The sequence below is a fragment of the Lissotriton vulgaris genome, chromosome 9 (assembly GCF_964263255.1).
Source record: "Lissotriton vulgaris chromosome 9, aLisVul1.2, whole genome shotgun sequence".
In the NCBI taxonomy this organism is placed as follows: domain Eukaryota; kingdom Metazoa; phylum Chordata; class Amphibia; order Caudata; family Salamandridae; genus Lissotriton; species Lissotriton vulgaris.
The window spans coordinates 983,979,766-984,004,694 of record NC_141697.1 but is presented as its reverse complement, the minus strand read 5'-3'; the positions used below and the strand labels follow the sequence as shown (position 1 = coordinate 984,004,694).

General features: G+C 42.7%; 1 long non-coding RNA gene across 1 annotated transcript; it reads left to right on the top strand.

The window, feature by feature from the left end:
• Window positions 1-693: 693 nt before the first annotated feature.
• On the top strand, window positions 694-15,554 carry LOC147692667 (uncharacterized). The gene is made up of 3 exons (XR_015299840.1): window positions 694-807; window positions 1,083-1,172; window positions 15,450-15,554. It is a non-coding gene; the product is annotated as an uncharacterized LOC147692667 (long non-coding RNA).
• Window positions 15,555-24,929: the final 9,375 nt, after the last annotated feature.

The window sequence follows — 24,929 nt, the reverse complement described above, 5'->3', positions numbered from 1 at the left end:
GAATGGCTCTGCTCTCTTTATATTTACTGTATGTCAATGGAGATCCATGATATTTGAAGTTAGCATGCAGTATTTAAGGTGTGAGGTACCTCATTCTTTGGTCCATGGTGTGAATACATAGTCTACATCTTCTGTGACATGTATCACACTCTTAAAACAAGATATTACCAATCTTAACTATGTATACTTCTGGTAATCTGTGGCACAACATAAAACTATGCCCCAGGAGTGAAACTGTGTGAATTAAGTAGAAACACAGAATATGCTGATCGTATTTTTCAAACATCTTGTTGGTACCGGGTCTACTTGCAGGTGGGTTGCAGATTTTTTGTCTTTGGCTCCATGGCTCACATGGTCAGCAGCTTTTCACATCTGTGACTAACACCGTCAATGTCCAATATGAGAATCTCTAATTTTTACTTCTTTTCAAGCAATTGAAATTCAACATCACAGTTTAAGTGAGGCCATGTGGCTCGATTTGAAGTTGCCTGTTATTGAACTGTCCTCAATCTGTGTGGGATTAGCTAACTCTAATGTTAGAGGATACTTCTCTGGTGAACCAGCAGAAAGTTTATGGTGGACACACCACAGCTGGCCCATTACCAGCCACCTCTAAATCAGAGCTAATGTTTTCTTCTCTTATAATATACTGCTCCAAAAATAAAATATATCTTTTAATCTTTTTACATTCAACAGGATGTAACCAGATGGCGTGACACAAGCAACAAAGAAATGCAGACTATGATGCCTAGCATGAGATGCGGAAATGCCCTTGCTGTCCAATCAAAACAGCTGCGAAAGATTGAGGTACACACTCTTTTGTTAGGTGGTACAGGGATATATCATCATATATAAATTGTGATTTCCACTGTATTTTATCCATTGAATGTTATTTGATTAAACTATACAGTCCAAATAAGCAATTGCACAAACATTTCATATGAGATTTCCATTGTATGACTAATATAATTTCCACAACTTTGATCTTATGTCGTAGAAATGAATCAAACTACTTCTGTTTCATGCCTATAGACCTTTTAGCCACTCTGTAACTTCATCAGTTTACTTTTTCCATTATGCAGATATTGGCAACAACAGACCAAAGATCGTCAAATTTGTCCTGTGCACCAAGTAGCATCTTTGACCACACCTACTTGACCCTGACACCCCAGGTTAGATCGAGAAATTTCTATTTTTTGGTTTTTGAACAATTTATGGAACAAGTAATGTAGTTTGTCTGCTGGAAAGGGATTTCTCTAGCTCAAAAAGATATATTAATGTATATCAAGAACTATGTGCAACATTGTGAGTGTGCAATATTTTTTTTGTGACTTGTTCCATTTCTCTGGCATTAGTATTATACTCTGAGTACAGAAACACATTTTTTGGTAATCTACTTTTACTCATACTTTATGCCTCATTCATTCTCATCTTGATAAGTATTTTCAGTTTCTAGAGATGAACTTAAAGCTTAACACTAACAGTTAAATTATGAAAGCAAAGGACACAATGCACACCCACTATATTACACAATCCAACCTTCCATTTATAAACTACATGACTCTGCTCTTCCACTCACCTAGGTAAATATGGCATTATGACATAATCTCTTCTTTGTAATAATGTTGTTACTGAGACTTTTTGGAATCACTATTAAGGTGTAGGCATTGTACCTTTGGTTCTTTAGACCAAATGGTCAGCAGCTTCTCACAACTTCTGATCCGCTCATAGAAGTTATAGACTAGCATGCTCATGAATCTCCTTCTTTTTTTCTAATGTAATTTATTGGTATTTTGGTTAAAATAATAACCAACCACCCAAACAATAAAAGGATAGCAAAGCAAAGTATGGGACATCAAACTGCCCTCTCAGATTGTCCTTGAACTCCTCTCCTGCACCTCATGTGCCCTCCCCAGCTGTCTTCCCACTAACACTACCTTCATTTCTTTTAAGGGTTTGTACTTCTGAATTTAAACTGAGATCGAGCTGTGTGATCTGTGTGTATCTTGCGTGTAATTCCTCGATAATGGGCACTCTCTTGTGTGGACTACATATTGTTCTTATGAAAGAGAGTTTCTTTTATCTGAAATGCCAAGACAGAAATAGTGATTGTGTGAGGACCAGAAACCCTTCCAATGCATTCAAATATAACAATTGGGAGACATGCCTCATATTCTTCAACATTTCAGCAGCGTAGGCCACTGTGGACCATGACATACTGTAAAGCCGCCTCGAGGAGTTAGTGTTTCCATCTTGAATTTTTTTGGGTCATTCTCCTTCAGATGCAGGGAAAAGCTTTGGATTGGGTCTATGAAATCAACACCACACATGGTGCCTTTTTGAATATTAATAAGGGTCTTACTTACCATGCCTCCTCGTCAAAATGTACTTGTATTAATTGACACAGCTCTTGCAGTAACTCCGGGTAAATTTACAGTTGTAAGCAAATGATATTTAAATGTACTTTCAGGTTGGAAAAAGGCTAACTAATCAATCTATCACAAAAAGGCGATTGGAGGATGCTCGCAATATGTCTAACCCCTGCCAATTGCATTTCAACCCACCATTCTTTTGCCCGTCATGCCACCTCAAATTAGACCCAACCATGTACAAATCAGTCTTGTTCCTGCTCCAATACGAACAGTCCTGCCAAGCCACCCCCTCTCTAAAAACAAGCAACGCAAAACTGGTACCACCAATATTAAGGCTCTTCTGTTGGGTGTACCTTGGTTCATTCGGCACCATTGGACAAAGGACCCAACTCGGAACATGACCATTACCGCTTAGGGCAGTTCATGACCCACACAAAAGGTGATGGGATGATACTTGAAATAAGTCTACCACTGGCAATCGCTCAGAGTAGCATTTTAATCCATTGTTCTTTTGCCCAATATACCACCCCAGATTTAAACTAGACGTATTAAAATCAGTCTTTACTCTACTACAATAGAAACAGTCCAGTCCGATCTGCCAAGTTACGTCCTTCCTGACCCAGAACACATGCAATCCAGGACAGGTTTTGCCCTGATTGGTGCCTTTGAGTTGGGTTTGTTTGGTTCCATTGGCACAGTGAGCTAGGGACCCACGTCTGGGCATATCATGGGCTGCTTACAGTAGTACAGGACAAACATGAAAGGTGATAGGAGGAGGCTTGCAATAGGTCTAACCAAGAGCAATAACTTGGGTAGTGTAGGGGAGTAGGATATGCTTACTATGGTTACCCCAACTTTTTGCTGTGTTTCACTGATTTATCAACTTTAGTCTGGCTGTGGCCCTGCTAACCAGGACCCCAGCCTAGCTGCTTCCTCTCCAAATTGATTGCATGTACATTAGGTACACTCCAGATTGGTTACTGGGAAACCCTTATGAGTCCCTAGTATATGGTACCTTAGGTACCAAGGGCATAGGTACCCCAGAGGCCTACCAGGGGCTGAAGCAGATATTGACAATACTGAAGGCAAAGTGCTTGGTTTGGTGTGAGAGGGTGCCCAAGCATGAGCTGAGCCCTCTGCAGCTTTCAGAATCCCTTCCTTATAGCTGTTCTATGATACAGCCATACCACATACTCTTAAGTGCATTATAACATTGGTAAATGCTAACTTTGGAATGTCAAATACTTTGGAATACTACCCCCCCTTCTGGAGGGAGAAGACATGTACACACTGGTAAACCCGGTAGAAGTTAAACAGAGCCCCAGCATCACAAAATAGATGCTGCTTCCACAGACACGAGTCTGACCTCCTGCTGCTGGACGAAACTCCGGCAGGGGAGGCTTGGACTATAGGTTTTCGGTCCAGGGAGGTAGCAGGACCTCCCCAGACAGGCTTTAGTGTATTGGGGCAGGGTGGGTGCATTCAGTGAATGCTTTCCAGACAGTGCCTTTTCCAGTTCAAACCGGTTGCTGGGGCACTCAGCCCCAGCTCTAGCGTGAAACTAGACAAAGTTGAAGGGGTGTAACCACCCCCTCCCCAGGTCCTCCCATAGGTGGGACCCTATAGTTAGTCCAACGCCTAAACTTAGTATAAGTATAGGAACCCAGTCCCTAGGACTTTAGATTACCCTGGACGAAACTCTGAAACATAAATCTTGGACCTTTGACATTCCATATTGACTGGAAGAGGGAAGAAATCTCCCTTGGGGTCAAGTAGCGGCTCCCCTGTCAAACAGGCATCAAAGAAGCATCTTGCTGGTCTGCATTTTCAAGGCTCCCGCCAGATCCCGAAGAATCTGCCGCACAGGACATGGACTTCCAGACATCCCCCAGGGTGACATGAGTCCCCAGCAGAGTTGAGACCTGTAGCTATCAGGAGAGACGTGGGACCGGAACTCCTGGACATCCAGCACATTTGCTAGTGCATTGACTTCCCAAGTTTTCACAAAGTTGTGCATTGGGCTACTTGTAGTCCAAGCCCTGAGCACCTTTTGCCCTGAAGCTTAGAGGCCTACACTCCACAAGTGTTCATTGGGCCCGCTTCCTGCATTTCTGCTTGAGGTCCCTTTGTGATCCTTGGTCCGTCGACTGGTGGATCCCCACAAAGGAATCTACTTTGTTTCTTGAGCTTTACTGGTTGCTGAAGACGTGCCTGGACTCCCGCCCAAAGGGTGAGTCCCTCAGACCTTGGTCTGCTCTGAAGCCAATCTTTCTATTTTGTGTGGGTTGCTGTTGCCAAGGCTTGTTGGGTCCAATCTGGATACCGACACTGCAGCACTCGACAATCGACGTGGAACAGCTCTAATCCAGCTCCGGTTTGTTGTCGACGCCTCCTGGACCTTGTGGCTGAAGAGTCAAGCTTCACCTACATCTCCCGAAAGCACCCAACATTGGCTGGCATCTTCTTGTCGCCTTCCTGGTCACTGGCTAGTGACCCAGACTCTGTCCCCTCTGCTTTCAGGTTCTTCAGATCTCCGATCCACCCTTGGATCCATCCGTACACTCTTCACTTGGTCACCTGCAGCACTTCTTTGCAGTTCTCCATTGGAAACGACGAGAAAACCCGACACGAAAAGACACCTATGCACCCGGCTTCCCTGGGTGAGGTAACACGTGTACTTTGGTGCTCCCGTGGGTCTTGACTCTCGAAGTGTCCAGTACTGAAAGGGTTTTTGCAATACATCATTCTTATGTCTATCATGCCAAATCAGATTAGACCTAGCCATATACAAATCAGTCTTGACCCTGCTCTAATAGGAAGCATCTAAATTGAACTGCCAAGCCAGGTCCTCTGTGAACCAGGACAATTTTTTCTTTTTAAAAAAAAATGTTTACACAGCTCGAACTAGACCCTAGACATCGGCTATCAGAGCACTTTACATGAGCACCAGTTTTGTTACATGAGAACACATTCATTTTTGTTAGGCACAGGAAGATCAAACTATTTGCCCAGAATCGCAGGATGTTGAGGGTCGTTGCCAAGACTCAAACCCGGTTCCCCAGCTTCGAGGTCGACCACTCTAGCTGTAATGCGAAATCCTCTCCCCACAATCAATCTAAGACCAGTTTTGCCGTGATTGGGGCTCTTCAGTCCAGTGTCGCTGGGTTCAAGTGAGACTGCAAGCAAGGGACCCCTGTCTGTGCATACCCATGGCCATTTAGGGCAATTGATCTGGTAGCATTCCAACCCTTTGTTCTTTTGCCCAGCATGCCACCTCAGATGAGGACAGCCATTTGCAAATTAGTCTTGACCCTATTCAAAAAGGAAAAGTCCAGCCAAACTGTCAAGCCAGGTCCTCTCTGAACTGCAACATGCAACCCAAGACTCGTTTTGCCCTGATTGGGGCTGTTCAGTCATGTGTAGCTTGGTTCTAGTGGGTCAGCGAGCAAGGAACCCATGTCTAAAAATACACTTGTCCAATTAGGTACTGACAATCGTTCAGGTTGCATTCCAACCCATTTTTAACCAGACGGGAAGATGGAAGTGGCCGGCGTGGCAAAAATCCCCTACCTTATCCGGAGCATTCGGCATATCCTAGAGTAACCACCCTCCTTTGGACACAATTTGACAGGCAAAGCACCAGCACTTTCTCCCATGCTTGCCGAAAAATATTTGGTTATATGGCTTGCCACCCTATAGTGGTGCAACATTATCATGGAGTTGCAGGAATGAGCTACATAATTAAGAGAGGACGGGATTTGAGGGTACAGTGCTATCCTGGTTCAGCTCCTGATGGCAGGATGGTCCAACCTCATCACTGCACTAAAGTGCACTCTGAAGATTGTGGAGTCAACTAAATCTCTGGGTATCATTTTGGACAAAAACCTTAATATGTCGGCACATATCAACACAATGGCAAGAAACGCCAGATTCCACTTGAGTTACTTACGAAAACTAAAACCTTTTTTAAATAAAGCAGACCTCAAAACAGCAGTTCAAGCATTGGTCATCTCAAGGATTGAATATGGTTGCACAACCTTAGATGGACTCCCTAAGATCTCAACAGCCCCGTTGAAAGCATGTCTTAATGCAGCCACAAGACTCATAGTGGGATCCAAAAAAGTTGACCATATCTCCACCAACTTGAAAGCTCTCAACTGGCTTCCTTTCGAAGCACGAATCCAGTTCAAACTGGCATGCATCACCCACAAAGCAATACACAACAATACTCCAGTCTACCTCGCCCAGAAACTCACGCTGTCGGGAGGGTCACGTTCCTCCAGAAGCAAGGCTGATCTACTACTGAAACCGGCGCGCTTCCGTAAGAAAAGAACGTATGGCCGAGCATTCTCAGGGGCCGCACCGAGAATCTGTAACGCCCTCCGCCCGACTTGAGAAGAATGCTAACCATCGCAAAATTCAAAAAGGAAGCAAAATCGTTTCATATGAGGAAATTTCTCCCATAATTCCTTAAAACTGTTCTTTATTTATTTCATTCTGCCTGGCGGACACAATTTTCACACTACAAGCTCACTGTACAATGTTGGTCTGTTAAACTCGTTTTTATCTCATTGTTTTAAAAAGTTCTAAGACTTTATGGTACCCTATCATTGAACTTTTTGGTTGCTGCTAGCCCTTCGGAATTGCAATTACTGCAACCACCAATGTCTAGTAATATGTAAAGTTAGGAATGTTGTTTAAATGCTACTGTAAAGCGCTCTGACGCCATTTGCAGCGTCATGTTCGCGCTATAGAAAACACTAAAAATAAAATAAATAAAAGAAACAAGATATCATTATAGCAGACCACAATAAACCAACTCTTATAAGATTTTTTGAAGTATTTTCTAAACTGGGACTAAATCTCACAACAGAGGCAATGTAATCAGTTATCTGAGCGTCTGTTATGAAAAGAAGGTCTAAAAGAAAATGTTCTCAAGGTTTGTGAGTTACCACTCTCTCTGCTTTTTGGAAATAGTATTTACAAAGTAAAACTGGAAGCTTTTCAGGTATACAGGAGGCAAGGGTGTATAGGTTACGGGCATCAGAAGAAACAGTGTCATCTGCAGACATCTCTAAGGGGAATGCAACTACTACCTAAATCACTTAGTAATGTGACAATATTGATGGGACCATGTAGCTTGTAATTCCTTAGAAGAAGGTGTAGAACGGAACCCAGAATTTGGGTTGTATTTCCATGAACGTGCACGTCTTTTTGTCGTGTGCTCAGTTTTCTCTCAGTATATATGTGATGGTAATGTGCCCTATTTGCTTCTAGAAGGCTTTTGATCTGGTGGTATTGCTATTGCCACTTCCACATTGTGTGATCTTGAGCCACGATCAGCTTCTTAGCTATTAGATTTATGAGGGAAATGTGTGGCCCGAAATGTTCAAAACAAGATTCAGTTGAGATAACTATTTAAAATGTAAATATTTGACTCATGGACTTTGCAGCATGTCTTTTTAACTAGCTATTCAAAATTTAGAAAGTCAGGTTGACATTTTGAAAATAAAATCATCAACAATCAGGCCTCAAAAGCAGATAGTCTGTAATTTGGGCATGTTTTTATCTGTACTGTTTCCTTCTTTTCACATACAATGTAATTTTATTTCCAAGAGAGGCTTTTACACTATTTAAGTTCACACAGATTGGAGGTTTGTACCTGCCGCCGTATCACTCTTGGACACTGTACTCTACCCTCTTGTGCGGACCTGTCCATATGCCCCGAGGAGAGTCCAGCGTAGTCAACCTAGCTCTCTTGAACAATAAAAGAAACAAACAAAGGACCAATTGATACAAACAGGGCAAGTCCGAAGGAAACCTTTAGAAGTGAAAATAGATCAACAGACCTTTAAGAGAATGCCAACTTTTATAATGGGACTACATTAATAATACACAAAGGACTAACAAGGACATGAGTACAGCAAGTCAATAGGATTTAATTAGAAATGGGAAGAGACCATTACAAATCACTCATGGATATGCACACAGATTTGGTGAACTGTACAGCTCTTTTTGTGACAAAGCAAAATAAGTTTCGACTTGTTTTAGGCAAAAGTTTGGTACTTGTTGGCTGTACCTTTCATTATGTGCTTTGAATATCTATCTAAGTTTTAATGTGCTCTGGTCCGTTGATGGAGCCTACAACTAACAATTGGTTGTGTCAGAAAACTTAAGTCATGATTTTTAGACAGTTAAAAAAGGAGATATTGTTATTGTAAAAAGTCCAAATAATCCCAAATCAAATATCTGTAAGAGTGTATTTGGTCTGGAAGGAGACAAATTGTGCCTCACTGGTCCTTCAGATCTTTTGAAAAGGCACAGCTATGTAACCAAAATACATATCTGGTTAGAAGGTGACAATATTATGAATTCCCTAGATTCTCGTGCTTACGGCCCAGTTCTGTATGCACTGATAAATGGGGTGCATTCTTCTAAAGATCTGAGCTCTCGCTCCGTTTGGCTGTGTACAGGAAAGTCCTAATGGCCGTGTACTTCGAGATAGTTGAGTTATAGGCAATTATTCTGTTAATTTAGCAGTAGTTTTATTAATTGACAATAAAGTATTTTTTCATTAGTGGAAGGTAGTATGTAATTTAGCAAAGATGCAGCATAAATATTATCAGAAGTTCACATGCAAATGTTGCTGATTAATTCATACCTCTCGTTGGAACCTAACTGTGCATGTGACCATTCTCTGTGCGGACCCAGATCCCAGTTCAAGACTGCCAACACCAAAAGTCGTCTGGGAAAACACGTCTTTGGAAGCTCAGCAGCTTAAAACTTTCAAGGTGTTATAGGTTACTCACTCAGCTTAAGAAATTCTTAGCAATTTCCAATGGTGTTCACATTTTTGAAAGCCAGTTTAAAAATGTCATGAACATTAGATAATTAACCCACAATGGTGGCTAGGCCCAATGGGAGGGAGGGTAGGCAGGGCCAAACTAGAGAAATCCAAAAAATGTGCCTATGCCTCCAATTTACAGTAATGCAAACACTGAATGTATGAAGATAAACCATAAGTTTATTAGTTTATCCCGACAAAACTTTTTGTCATTGAATCAATACATAAGTTGCACAATTTGCTTTTTAAAGAGCAGACAAAGAGAAAACCATCAACTTCATTTCTAGCCGTATGGAAATCAGTCAGACAATGTGTATATATTTACAGTGAGAAAATTTAAAGCAAAAACATTGCACTAAATCGTACGTTCATGGACATTAATAAATCAAAAAAACTTTTCAACAAACAGATAAACACTTAACAGTTTGAGAATCATGAATGCAAGAAAGTATAAGAGCAGGGGTGAATATTTCAAACAGGACACCTCCTAGCTCATAAACTGGATTCGTTAGTGTGAATAATCAAAAAAAGCCCATTTTGTATATATGACTAACAAGAGCCATTGGTGTGGAGACAAATGCCTGAAGTCAAATGCCGACGCGTTTCAAATCCTGCCAATTATTTACAGGATTTTCATCAGGGCGGGAGTCTACTCCATGGGAACTGTTTTACAAAGAAAATAAATGAAGAGTTTGTTTTAGCAAACTTCATACTAACGCCATATTACTATAGTGCAAAATAAAACCGCAAAGGAGTGCGGCATACCTTGAGAATGGTAGCCTGTGTGGCTTCTATTTTGGAAATAGCGGTTTATGGCAGGCGGGTCTGGGCTGTAACAAGAGCAAAACTGGTATCACCAATTTGTAAATGACAAAATGCACGCTGAAGGTAATGTAGCGGAAAAACTAATTTTACCTTGGGTCTTTAGAACCTTTAGTCAGAATGGCCGGTGGCAGAGTTATTTTTCAGATTAAAATCGCTGTGGGGACAGAAATGAAAAATAGCGATATTTTGAGTAGTTGTGCCAAAGCGGTGAAGAGACGGGCACAGAAGCGTCGCCACTCCAATGGGAACACTTACTTTTTAAATAGTTCAACACGGGCGCAAGGATCGGACCGGTGTTGCTGTGGAACGCTGTCCGTTCTATGGAATAAAAGGGAGAAGGAGGCTAGCTACGATGTGCTGAATCACGCAGTTATTAACTGTAGGCTAACACTCAATGACAGGTGAAAAGGGGGTCAATCGCTTACCAAAAGTCGCCGCGGAGGGCTCTGCTATGACTGCATCCTGAGTTCTACCGGCACACAAAGAGTTTAGTTGTCCAAGGCACTGCTGGTGCTTGTGGCAATAAAAGCATGTGTGCGAGTGGTTTTGGGAGCGACGTTTAAAGACGTCCCTTTTCAAAAATACCCACCGCCATTTAGGGTGACGCAAGGGTTCCCCTTGCCTAGCATGGCAGACAAAGACACACTATCCTTCACGGAAAGCCACATTCAAAATCTTATTGAATCTTCGCCATTTTCATCTATTTCCCTTAGCACCTCAGCTAAACAACAAAATGAGGCGGACAAATTAATACGGCTTCAGAAGAAGCATATTAGAACTGAACTTCACGGTTACTTCCTACTTAAACATCTCAAAGCAGGCACTATCCCCTGGGGCCTTCAGGTCAAGAACATTCCCGTTATCTTCACGGAGGATTCTGAGTATAAAAAGGGCTTTAGTCAAATAAACACTAAATGCAGTAGAGACTTAATGGTGCATACCATTGAGACAGCACAGAGGATCTGCAGTCAGGAAGAGAAGGAGATTGAGGAGTTAATTAAAAACATTAATGACACCCAAACCACGAGTGATGCAAAGACACTTTTAGAAAAAATAGAAAAAGAAATTGCATCATTCAAAGATTACTCGCTCAACATTAAAACAACACAATTTGATAAAGATTCTAAATCTTTCAGACTTGAACAAGTGTACCCATTTCTCAGGGAAGATTTTTACACCTCTGGTGAATCGAGAGGGGCCTTAAACACATTTCAAGGGAGATCTAGAAACAAATTCATTACATTCTCAGATACCACTTCCTCCGACTCTTCTTCTGATTCTAGACAATCTAATTCCAAAACACGAGGCGCGGGTAGGGGATCAACTCCTTTTTTGGCCAGGGGCGGCCAAACACGGCCGCGCTTCAAGCAACCATGGCAAATGCGCACTCGCAACAAGAATTACAACAATTAGACTCATCCACTATTGTGAACCTCTCTGACAAAGTATTGAATAGGAATGAAGAAATGCTTCTTGACTTGGGCCTCAAATTTGTCCCAACAAAGAGGACTGATTTTACCAAACTAAAACTTGAGGCACTTGATTTTTGTCGCAAATTGAGGCTGAAAGCCTATTTCGCTGGTACCGAAATGACGTCCTCACAGGAAATCACTGGACTAAGGGTTAAATCAAGGTTTACTCCAATGACAAACATTCCCAAACAAATCATTGCTTTTGAACAAGCAGTTCTGTCCTCCCTCACAAAGCTTGAGAAAAAAAGCAGTTTTGTCAAAAATAACATCGGCAAAGACACCCAAAAGGCAATCACTGACTTAAAATCTGACACATCGATCATCATAGAACAGGCGGACAAGGGGGGCGCGGTGGTCTTATGGCCCCGCCCCATGTATCTCACCGAAGGACAACAGCATGTAAATAATAGGGATTGGTACAGACCATCTAAAGAGGATCCTGTCCTTATGATTCGGGGAAAAATAGCACAAATCACTCAAAGAGCCTTGGATGAAGGCTTCTTAGGACCAAAAGAGCATGAATATTTAAACAAAAAGTCACCCAGAACGCCAATTCTTTACTTCTTACCCAAGATCCATAAGAATGATCAGATACCCCCGGGGAGACCCATTGTGTCCGGATGCGATTCAGTGCTTGAACCGATATCTAAATATATCGATTTTTTCCTGAAACCATGCATAGAGCAAGTCAAATCGCATCTGAGAGACACGACTGACTTCATTAACCGAATTGAGGGACACTCATTCAATGAGGCAACGGAATTGATGGTGACACTAGATGTCGCTTCTCTTTATACACAAATACCTCAAGACGAGGCTTTGGAGGTTATTGAATTATACCTGGAAAAACGTGAGAGACCCCACCGGGTTCCAACTGCATTCATTGTGGAATTGGCTGAATTAACTCTTCGAAACAACTATTTCAGATTTGAGAGTGATTTTTATATACAAATCAAGGGGACAGCCATGGGCTGTCCTTATGCGCCGGAGCTGGCGGTGCTTTACATGTCCCAATATGAGGAACGATTCATCTATAAGGACAATCCCTTTTTACACCACATGACTCATTGGCTGAGATACATAGACGACGTCTGGCTCCTGTGGCAGGGGAGCCAGATTGAACTTGATCAATTCCATGCATGGCTTAATTCAAGACACCAAGACATCAAGTTCACGATGAACTCAAGTTCTAAAGAAATGACTTTCCTGGACGTCCTAGTAGGTACCAGTGCACCTAGACTGACGGCCTCTTTGCACAAAAAGCCAACCGACAGGAATACAATCCTGCACTATACCAGCTCACACCCACAAAGCCTTAAGGATAATCTACCTTATGGGCAACTGCTTCGAATAAGACGTAACTGTACTAGTTTACAGGACTTTGAATCACACGCAACAAGATTCTGTAATGAGATGGCTGCTAGAGGATATCCCAAAAAATTGTTAAAACATGCCAAAAACAGGGCTACGTTTACCCCTAGGGAGACACTCCTACAGGTAAAAGAAAAGAAGCAATCAGATCAATTGGTTTGTGTTACTACCTTTGGTCAACACACGAACCAATTTAAAAACATCATCCGAAATAATTGGCACTTGTTGGAAACAATTGAGCACCCTCTGCCCAAACCGATCTTTGCAATGAGAAAGAACACAAGTATTGGACAGCATCTCATAAAAGCAGATACCCACATTCCGCCGCCCAAGAGTGACCTCATATCACAGTGGAACCTCAAACCAATCAGTGGGCACCACAAATGTGGTAACTGTGTTTCATGTTCTTCTACAATTGAAGGGGACACCTTCATTAACCATGGCATCAAATGGACACATGATGCATTTACAAACTGTAAAACAAAAAATATCGTTTATGCAGTGGTCTGTCCTTGTGACAAGGTCTATATTGGCAAAACAAGTCAAGCCATCAATGCCCGCATCACGCAACACCGATCTCGGATAAAGAAACGAGTAATGACTACACCAATGGTCGAACACTTTGTAAATAATCAGCACACTGAAAACGATTTTAAATGGACACCACGTGTGTGGCTGGACTCCAAACGCTACCCTGATGTTGAAACTATGCTGTTACGCAAGGAGGCATACCTCATATTGCGATTTGACAGCGTGAATAAGGGTCTAAATACTCTCAGTGAAATCAATCGAGCTTGACTTTATTCTCGGACTTCAGCTCCCATAATGCATTAGTACCCGCGACTCATCCCATTGGGTGTCAGCGCACACATGCTTTTATTGCCACAAGCACCGGCAGTGCCTTGGACAACTAAACTCTTTGTGTGCCGGTAGAACTCAGGATGCAGTCATAGCAGAGCCCTCCGCGGCGACTTTTGGTAAGCGATTGACCCCCTTTTCACCTGTCATTGAGTGTTAGCCTACAGTTAATAACTGCGTGATTCAGCACATCGTAGCTAGCCTCCTTCTCCCTTTTATTCCATAGAACGGACAGCGTTCCACAGCAACACCGGTCCGATCCTTGCGCCCGTGTTGAACTATTTAAAAAGTAAGTGTTCCCATTGGAGTGGCGACGCTTCTGTGCCCGTCTCTTCACAGCTTTGGCACAACTACTCAAAATATCGCTATTTTTCATTTCTGTCCCCACAGCGATTTTAATCTGAAAAATAACTCTGCCACCGGCCATTCTGACTAAAGGTTCTAAAGACCCAAGGTAAAATTAGTTTTTCCGCTACATTACCTTCAGCGTGCATTTTGTCATTTACAAATTGGTGATACCAGTTTTGCTCTTGTTACAGCCCAGACCCGCCTGCCATAAACCGCTATTTCCAAAATAGAAGCCACACAGGCTACCATTCTCAAGGTATGCCGCACTCCTTTGCGGTTTTATTTTGCACTATAGTAATATGGCGTTAGTATGAAGTTTGCTAAAACAAACTCTTCATTTATTTTCTTTGTAAAACAGTTCCCATGGACTAGACTCCCGCCCTGATGAAAATCCTGTAAATAATTGGCAGGATTTGAAACGCGTCGGCATTTGACTTCAGGCATTTGTCTCCACACCAATGGCTCTTGTTAGTCATATATACAAAATGGGCTTTTTTTGATTATTCACACTAACGAATCCAGTTTATGAGCTAGGAGGTGTCCTGTTTGAAATATTCACCCCTGCTCTTATACTTTCTTGCATTCATGATTCTCAAACTGTTAAGTGTTTATCTGTTTGTTGAAAAGTTTTTTTGATTTATTAATGTCCATGAACGTACGATTTAGTGCAATGTTTTTGCTTTAAATTTTCTCACTGTAAATATATACACATTGTCTGACTGATTTCCATACGGCTAGAAATGAAGTTGATGGTTTTCTCTTTGTCTGCTCTTTAAAAAGCAAATTGTGCAACTTATGTATTGATTCAATGACAAAAAGTTTTGTCGGGATAAACTAATAAACTTATGGTTTATCTTCATACATTCAGTGTTTGCATTACTGTAAATTGGAGGCATAGGCACATTTTTTGGATGAACATTAGATAAACAGCGTTTTAGCAAAAGCATAGTCTAACCATTTTCAGAAGTATGAACATAGCATGCCCTGTCCATCCAAAACAATCCTCTGGGAAATAAATATATTTTCTGAACTGGTACCTCACATTCAGAAATGGATGCTAAATTAGACAAGCAGCATTGTTTCCCCATACTTTTGTAGCATATAATGAGGATGCCTGAGACCTCTTGTGTGAAATCCTCAAACGATTTGTGATGAAACTTTATAAGATGAAACCTGTTTTGTACGAAATTCACATTGTTCAAATATATGTTTTGCGTACAACTGTACTTTGATACATTCTCACATGCCTTAATTGAAATCCTCCATTATTCAGGAAACTATAGGAATGGTCTGTTAACGTACTAGTAGAAAATATGTGTTCTTTATCTAAGAACAGTATTTTGTTTTTCCATTTTTCAGATATCTAACGATGACCAAGCAAAATCCAAGAATAAGAAGGGTAAAAGACAAATAATAACCATCATCATATACCTTAGGTCAATCCACCCAGTTTCTGAAAATGGAAATGATGGAGCAGGCACTGCTCCTACACATGTGTAGGTGAGTAGCATCATGGTGTGAAAATGTCAATGTAAATAAGGGCATCAATCTTACGGGTGTAAAGGTTGTCCTGGGATGATGAGCTTTAGGTTAATTCTTCATCTTATTTTGGATAACTAGAAATAAACTAAATGAGCTCTCAGATATGTTTTAGGCAGTTCTTACTCTGAAACAAAGTGCAAGTGCAGTGCAGTGCGCTTTACAAATATACCTACAAGGCCCAAAGGTTTCCTTAGTAGCCCACTGATGGTAATACCAAATGCCAGAAATGATAAATAGCAAGGCTGCCTAGTCTTGATTCCAACTTAGGCCTATGTCTTCCACCACACGATATTTCCGTCCTCTTAACCTCACTTTTGCAGGGTTTTTTAATCCCTGCTTACTGCATAGAGGGCTGTTTCTTATCTTCTTCTTCCTCCATCTATCTCTCTTTTCTGTCTTTCTCTGCCTTACTATAGATAGTCAAATGTGAAAAATAAGTCACTCATTCTATAAAAAAAAAGTGTGCCATTGGCCACAGCCTGTCCCCACCTGTACAAATTAAGCAGTGGTTTTAGGGCTTCTACTACTTGTCAACACTTGTCATATCTTGCATTACATTCCTCTATTATTATAAGACAACTCAATTACCTTATCAAGTCAATAGAAATGCTCTCTCAGCAGTTCCCTCCCTTCTGTTCGCCTAGATTGATGCACAGGATCTCTTTCATAAATACTGTTGAATTTCAACTACTGGTTGAATGGGGTTACTATTAATACTGGTTTGAAACTCCAGTGAGAAAGTCAGGGCAATAAAAGGGCACGCTTTTTAAAAAATTCACTCAAGGCACTTCATCTTCCCAGGCTTTCTAGCTGGCAAACAAGGACTGACACCAACTAGTCGTGCTACATGCTTTGCCTCCGCTCTGCTCCCTTCATTGCTAAATGCATCAGATGGCTTGGCACCTTCACGTGGAAGAAGAAAGGCAACTGAAAGATACTATGTTGAGATTATGTTATATATTATATATATATATATATATATATATATATATATATATATATATATATATATATATATATATATATATATATATATATATATATATATATATATATATATATATATATATATATATATATATATATATATATATATATATATACAAATAGATAGATAGATAGATAGATAGATAGATAGATAGATAGATAGATAGATAGATAGATAGATAGATAGATAGATAGATAGATAGATAGATAGATAGATAGATAGATAGATAGATAGATAGAGATAGACATATATTAGGTTTTGGGTGGTGTGCAAATTATGACTTTAAGCTATAACTATAAATGTAGAATTTTGAAGATTTGTGTAGTTTATTTTGGCTTTGTATACAAATAATTAATAGGTCTTTATAACTATAACTTATCTTCAAACTTTGGTTTATTAATTGAATTTCAATTTTTATAGATATTTACAAACAAGTTTAGAAAGATTTACCACAGTTTTTTCCCATTATTGTGCTGATGTTTGCTCTCTTGTTTGGATTTCCATGAAGCCTTCTATATCTTCTTGTTTTTTTGCACCTTTCCTGCTGCCTCCTCTGCCTTTGTGTCCGTGACCTCTGTACCCCCTGTGCACCTTTGCCCGCTTGCGCTATCAGGCTTCCTTATGCCGTATGGTTGAACACCTTTAAAATGTTTGATTTTACTCCTTCTTACTGAATTGATGTATCACTCTCACTTTCAGCTTGCTCTGGATGGCCACTATTCCTGATCATTGACTGTCTTTTTGATTCTGCCAGAGGCTGCTCCCCTTGCATCTTTTCTTGTATATTGTTTCTTAGGTGATCAAATTTTCTACCGGTTGTGAGGATTTGGCCTCTTTCATAGTCCACTTTGTCTCAATGGAATGTGCGCTGTTTTTTAGCCTTGATCTCTTATTCGACTTTCTCCATTCTTCTTCTTCTTCTTCAATTATTAATATCATTATCAAATTCTTCTTTGATACACTTTCTTTCAACATATTGGTCATTTTTTCAAGCTCTGCTGATAAACTTTCACAGTCTTTGTTGCATATTTTTCAAGGATTTTGAGCATTGTTATTCCTGCAGTCATGATTGCTTGTCACCCACTCCTCAATCATCTCTGGATCTGGGTTGTTGAGGATGGGTGTAATAAAGATTCTTAATTCTCTCTGGACTCTGTCACAGTCCATATACTTCCGCAAAGTGGTAGCCTTCCACTACTTCAATTGTTCTTGTTTAGATGCCCTCCATAAGTTATCCCATAATAATTTTTTAAGTATGTGTCTCATCCTGTGTTGCATCGCCATTGTTATCATTGGTATTAGTCCTGTCACTGGGTTGAACAAATAGTTTCTCTGCAGCTTGCTGTCTTTTTATATCCCTAGCTGCAGCCATCGTAATGTGTTTCCTTTCTGGATTCTGGGTTATCCAGCAATCCTATGAATCTCTTGGGTGTTTGGGGCAAATGGCCTGTCATATAGTAAAATTCACTTATTTTCTCTATTTACAAGGCAGATTAGTCTGGTGCATCCAAAATTTTGGGAAGAGAAGACCCTTACCTCCCTAAACTCAATCACAGATTGAAAACTCAGTACAATAGTTTTTGGAGCACGCAAGCACGTATCAATGTCTAGATTACAGAAATAATATAAAGTATCAACACAAATTGTCAATGGGGCTCTTGCTGTTCTTTTCTTTATTTTCATCACACTCCAATCCCCTTGTGCCAACGCATTTCGCCGTGGTTGGGTTACCCTACGGCTTCAGCAATCCTATGAAGTGAATGAGAAAAAGTGCTATTGCTGACCAACCTGTAGTCTTGCTTTCATGGCTGTTGTCCAGACTAGATGACAATTGAACTGATACCAGTGTATAAAGATGTTGATGGGTGTGATTTATTTTATGCCACAGATGATATGATGACATGTTGATCACGTTGGATAATCACTATGTTAAAATGGGCAAAAATGTTACATTGACCCAGCGTCAACAGGAGATTCCTTCATTTATGTTAAGTGACTATGAATCACATGGGTGTATTAAAAGTACGTGATAGGGATCATAACCTGACAATAATCAAGGAGTCAATTGCTCCGGAACTCTTTGGGCTGTTTTGCTGCCTATTTGTGTAAATAAACCTGCTACATTCGCACCAGAGTGATAAGCCGTCTTCCCTTTTTCACCATATGGAATGAGAGATATTGGGAAACTGGATTGGTGGATTATATGGGGCTCGCTACCACGCTGCACAATCGTCGCACTAAAGAGGCTTGGGGAACTAGCAACATCTTTGTTTGGGTGGTCTGCTGTGACGACGCGCCCTCTGGTTAGGACTTTGCGTCGGCTGCTACACAAGCAATATGAAGGAATATATATTATATGTATATATATATATATATATATATATATATATATATATATATATATATATATATATATATATATATATATATATATATATATTTCAAAGTACCTCTTCCTCAATTGAGTAGACAGAAGGGGACACAGCGTGGCTGCAATTGTAGTAGTTCAGAGCCTGGCAAGACGCGTTTCGGCGATAGCCTTCTTCAGTTACCTCTGGCGCTGTGGTTCTCAGTTGGTTTCAAAGTGTTAGGTCATCCTCCTAAAGTAGGCCTGTGTTCCTCCTACTCACGCTCTAAGTCACGCCCAAAAAGTGTTGTAAGGACTGCATTACCCATCATGCAGTTTGTTCGTTGCGTTTTTGGGAATGGTTACTATCAGCCAGTTTTTGGATGTCTCAAGTTCGAGAGGCTGATATCGAGCGTGGTTGGACTTGAACCGGCACTTGTTCTGGGCAATAACTGTCATTGCAGCCCTCACTTCCTACCGCTCGTCTCCCCGTACACAGTGCATCCGGAGACGTCAGTTACAGTAAAGGCGTCTCTCCATTGGTATGGTCTGTCAACGGACAGCAGTACCACTGCTTCCAGGGAAGGGCGGCGATCCAGGTAAGTGCAAATTATCCTGTGATACTTTAAGAAAGGGTCCCCAGTGCGTGACATTGGCAGCACGCTAATATTTCAAAGAACATCTTCCTCAATTGAGTAGACAGAAGGGGACACGGCGTGGCTGCAATTGTAGTAGTTCAGAGCCTGGCAAGACGCGTTAGGGCGATAGTCTTCTTCAGTTGCCTCTGGCGCTGTGGTTCTCAATTGGTTTCAAAGTGTTAGGTCATCCTCCTAAAGTAGGCTGTGTTCCTCCTACTCACGCTCTAAGTCACCCCCAAAAAGTGTTATAAGGACTGCATTACCCATCATGCGGTTTGTTCGTTGCGTTTTTGGGAATGGTTTCTATCAGCCAGTTTTTAGATGTCTCAAGTTCGAGAGGCTGATATCGAGCGTGGTTGGACTTGAACCGGCACTTGAACTGGGCAATAACTGCCATTGCAGCCCTCACTTCCTACCGCTCGTCTCCCCGTACACAGTGCATCCGGAGACGTCAGTTACAGTAAAGGCGTCTCTCCATTGGTATGGTCTGTCAATGGACAGCAGTCCCACTGCTTCCAGGGAAGGGCGGCTATCCAGGTAAGTGCCAATTATCCTGTGATACTTTAAGAAAGGGTCCCCAGTGCGTGACATTGGCAGCACGCTAATATATCAAAGAACATCTTCCTCAATTGAGTAGACAGAAGGGGACACGGCGTGGATGCAATTGTAGTAGTTCAGAGCCTGGCAAGACGCGTTTCGGCGATAGCCTTCTTCAGTTGCCTCTGGCGCTGTGGTTCTCAGTTGGTTTCAAAGTGTTAGGTCATCCTCCTAAAGTAGGCTGTGTTCCTTCTACTCACGCTCTCAGTCACGCCCAAAAAGTGTTGTAAGGACTACATTACCCATCATGCAGTTTGTTCGTTGCGTTTTTGGGAATGGTTACTATCAGCCAGTTTTTGGATGTCTCAAGTTCGAGAGGCTGATATCGAGCGTGGTTGGACTTGAACCGGCACTTGTACTGGGCAATAACTGTCATTGCAGCCCTCACTTCCTACCGCTCGTCTCCCAGTACACAGTGCATCCGGAGACGTCAGTTACAGTAAAGGCGTCTCTCCATTGGTATGGTCTGTCAACGGACAGCAGTCCCACTGCTTCCAGGGAAGGGCGGCGATCCAGGTAAGTGCCAATTATCCTGTGATACTTTAAGAAAGGGTCCCCAGTGCGTGACATTGGCAGCACGCTAATATTTCAAAGAACATCTTCCTCAATTGAGTAGACAGAAGGGGACACGGCGTGGCTGCAATTGTAGTAGTTCAGAGCCTGGCAAGACGCGTTTCGGCGATAGCCTTCTTCAGTTGCCTCTGGCGCTGTGGTTCTCAGTTGGTTTCAAAGAGTTAGGTCATTCTCCTAAAGTAGGCTGTCTTCCTCCTACTCACGCTCTAAGTCATGCCCAAAAAGTGTTGTAAGGACTGCATTACCCATCATGCAGTTTGTTCGTTGCGTTTTTGGGAATGGTTACTATCAGCCAGTTTTTGGATGTCTCAAGTTCGAGAGGCTGATATCGAGCGTGGTTGGACTTGAACCTGCACTTGTACTGGGCAATCACTGTCATTGCAGCCCTCACTCCTACCGCTCGTCTCCCCGTACACAGTGCATCCGGAGACGTCAGTTACAGTAAAGGCGTCTCTCCATTGGTATGGTCTGTCAACGGACAGCAGTCCCACTGCTTCCAGGGAAGGGCGGCGATCCAGGTAAGTGCCAATTATCCTGTGATACTTTAAGAAAGGGTCCCCAGTGCGTGACATTGGCAGCACGCTAATATTTCAAAGAACATCTTCCTCAATTGAGTAGACAGAAGGGGACACGGCGTGGCTGCAATTGTAGTAGTACAGAGCCTGGCAAGACGCGTTTCGGCGATAGCCTTCTTCAGTTGCCTCTGGCGCTGTGGTTTTCAGTTGGTTTCAAAGTTTTTTGTCATCCTCCTAAAGTAGGCTGTGTTCCTCCTACTCACGCTCTAAGTCACGCGCAAAAAGTGTTGTAAGGACTGCATTACCCATCATGCAGTTTGTTCGTTGCGTTTTTGGGAATGGTTACTATCAGCCAGTTTTTGGATGTCTCAAGTTCGAGAGGCTGATATCGAGCGTGGTTGGACTTGAACCGGCACTTGTACTGGGCAATAACTGTCATTGCAGCCCTCTTTTCCTACCGCTCGTCTCCCCGTACACAGTGCATCCGGAGACGTCAGTCACAGTAAAGGCGTCTCTCCATTGGTATGGTCTGTCAACGGACAGCAGTCCCACTGCTTCCAGGGAAGGGCGGCGATCCAGGTAAGTGCCAATTATCCTGTGATACTTTAAGAAAGGGTCCCCAGTACGTGACATTGGCAGCACGCTAATATTTCAAAGAACATCTTCCTCAATTGAGTAGACAGAAGGGGACACAGCGTGGCTGCAATTGTAGTAGTTCAGAGCCTGGCAAGACGCGTTTCGGCGATAGCCTTCTTCAGTTACCTCTGGCGCTGTGGTTCTCAGTTGGTTTCAAAGTGTTAGGTCATCCTCCTGAAGTAGGCCTGTGTTCCTCCTACTCACGCTCTAAGTCACGCCCAAAAAGTGTTGTAAGGACTGCATTACCCATCATGCAGTTTGTTCGTTGCGTTTTTGGGAATGGCTACTATCAGCCAGTTTTTGGATGTCTCAAGTTCGAGAGGCTGATATCGAGCGTGGTTGGACTTGAACCGGCACTTGTTCTGGGCAATAACTGTCATTGCAGCCCTCACTTCCTACCGCTCGTCTCCCCGTACACAGTGCATCCGGAGACGTCAGTTACAGTAAAGGCGTCTCTCCATTGGTATGGTCTGTCAACGGACAGCAGTCCCACTGCTTCCAGGGAAGGGCAGCGATCCAGGTAGGTGCCAATTATCCTGTGATACTTTAAGAAAGGGTCCCCAGTGCGTGACATTGGCAGCACGCTAATATTTCAAAGAACATCTTCCTCAATTGAGTAGACAGAAGGGGACACGGCGTGGCTGCAATTGTAGTAGTACAGAGCCTGGCAAGACGCGTTTCGGCGATAGCCTTCTTCAGTTGCCTCTGGCGCTGTGGTTCTCAGTTGGTTTCAAAGTGTTATGTCATCCTCTTAAAGTAGGCTGTGTTCCTCCTACTCACGCTCTAAGTCACGCGCAAAAAGTGTTGTAAGGACTGCATTACCCATCATGCAGTTTGTTCGTTGCGTTTTTGGGAATGGTTACTATCAGCCAGTTTTTGGATCTCTCAAGTTCGAGAGGCTGATATCGAGCGTGGTTGGACTTGAACCGGCACTTGTACTGGGCATAAACTGTCATTGCAGCCCTCTTTTCCTACCGCTCGTCTCCCCGTACACAGTGCATCCGGAGACGTCAGTCACAGTAAAGGCGTCTCTCCATTGGTATGGTCTGTCAACGGACAGCAGTCCCACTGCTTCCAGGGAAGGGCGGCGATCCAGGTAAGTGCCAATTATCCTGTGATACTTTAAGAAAGGGTCCCCAGTACGTGACATTGGCAGCACGCTAATATTTCAAAGAACATCTTCCTCAATTGAGTAGACAGAAGGGGACACGGCGTGGCTGCAATTGTAGTAGTTCAGAGCCTGGCAAGACGCGTTTCGGCGATAGCCTTCTTCAGTTGCCTCTGGCGCTATGGCTCTCAGTTGGTTTCAAAGTGTTAGGTCATCCTCCTAAAGTAGGCTGTGTTCCTCCTACTCACGCTCTAAGTCACGCCCAAAAAGTGTTGTAAGGACTGCATTACCCATCATGCAGTTTGTTAGTTGCGTTTTTGGGAATGGTTACTATCAGCCAGTTTTTGGATGTCTCAAGTTCGAGAGGCTGATATCGAGCATGGTTGGACTTGAACCGGCATTTGTACTGGGCAATAACTGTCATTGCAGTCCTCATTTCCTACCGCTCGTCTCCCCGTAGACAGTGCATCCGGAGACGTCAGTTACAGTAAAGGCGTCTCTCCATTGGTATGGTCTGTCAACGGACAGCAGTACCACTGCTTCCAGGGAAGGGCGGCGATCCAGGTAAGTGCAAATTATCCTGTGATACTTTAAGAAAGGGTCCCCAGTGCGTGACATTGGCAGCACGCTAATATTTCAAAGAACATCTTCCTCAATTGAGTAGACAGAAGGGGACACGGCGTGGCTGCAATTGTAGTAGTTCAGAGCCTGGCAAGATGCGTTTCGGCGATATCCTTCTTCAATTGCCTCTGGCGCTGTGGTTCTCAATTGGTTTCAAAGTGTTAGGTCTTCCTCCTAAAGTAGGCTGTGTTCCTCCTACGCACGCTCTAAGTCACGCCCAAAAAGTGTTGTAAGGACTGCATTACCCATCATGCGGTAAGTTTGTTGAGTTTTTGGGAATGGTTTCTATCAGCCAGTTTTTGGATGTCTCAAGTTTGAGAGGCTGATATCGAGCGTGGTTGGACTTGAACCGGTACTTGAACTGGGCAATAACTGCCATTGCAGCCCTCACTTCCTACCGCTCGTCTCCCCGTACACAGTGCATCCGGAGACGTCAGTTACAGTAAAGGCGTCTCTCCATTGGTATGGTCTGTCAATGGACAGCAGTCCCACTGCTTCCAGGGAAGGGCGGCTATCCAGGTAAGTGCCAATTATCCTGTGATACTTTAAGAAAGGGTCCCCAGTGCGTGACATTGGCAGCACGCTAATATTTCAAAGAACATCTTCCTCAATTGATTAGACAGAAGGGGACACGGCGTGGCTGAAATTGTAGTAGTTCAGAGCCTGGCAAGACGTGTTTCGGCGATAGCCTTTTTCAGTTGCCTCTGGCGCTGTGGTTCTCAGTTGGTTTCAAAATGTTAGGTCATCCTCCTAAAGTAGGCTGTGTTCCTCCTACTCACGCTCTAAGTCACGCCCAAAAAGTGTTGTAAGGACTGCATTACCCATCATGCAGTTTGTTCGTTGCGTTTTTGGGAATGGTTACTATCAGCCAGTTTTTGGATGTGTCAAGTTCGAGAGGCTGATATCGAGCGTGGTTGGACTTGAACCGGCACTTGTACTGGGCAATAACTGTCATTGCAGCCCTCACTTCCTACCGCTCGTCTCCCCGTACACAGTGCATCCGAAGTCGTCAGTTACAGTAAAGGCGTCTCGCCATTGGTATGGTCTGTCAACGGACAGAGGTCCCACTGCTTCCAGGGAAGGGCGGCGATCCAGGTAAGGGCCAATTATCCTGCGATACTTTAAGAAAGGGTCCCCAGTGCGTGACATTGGCAGCACGCTAATATTTCAAAGAACATCTTCCTCAATTGAGTAGACAGAAGGGGACACGGCGTGGCTGCAATTGTAGCAGTTCAGAGCCTGGCAAGACGCCTTTCGGCGACAGCCTTCTTCAG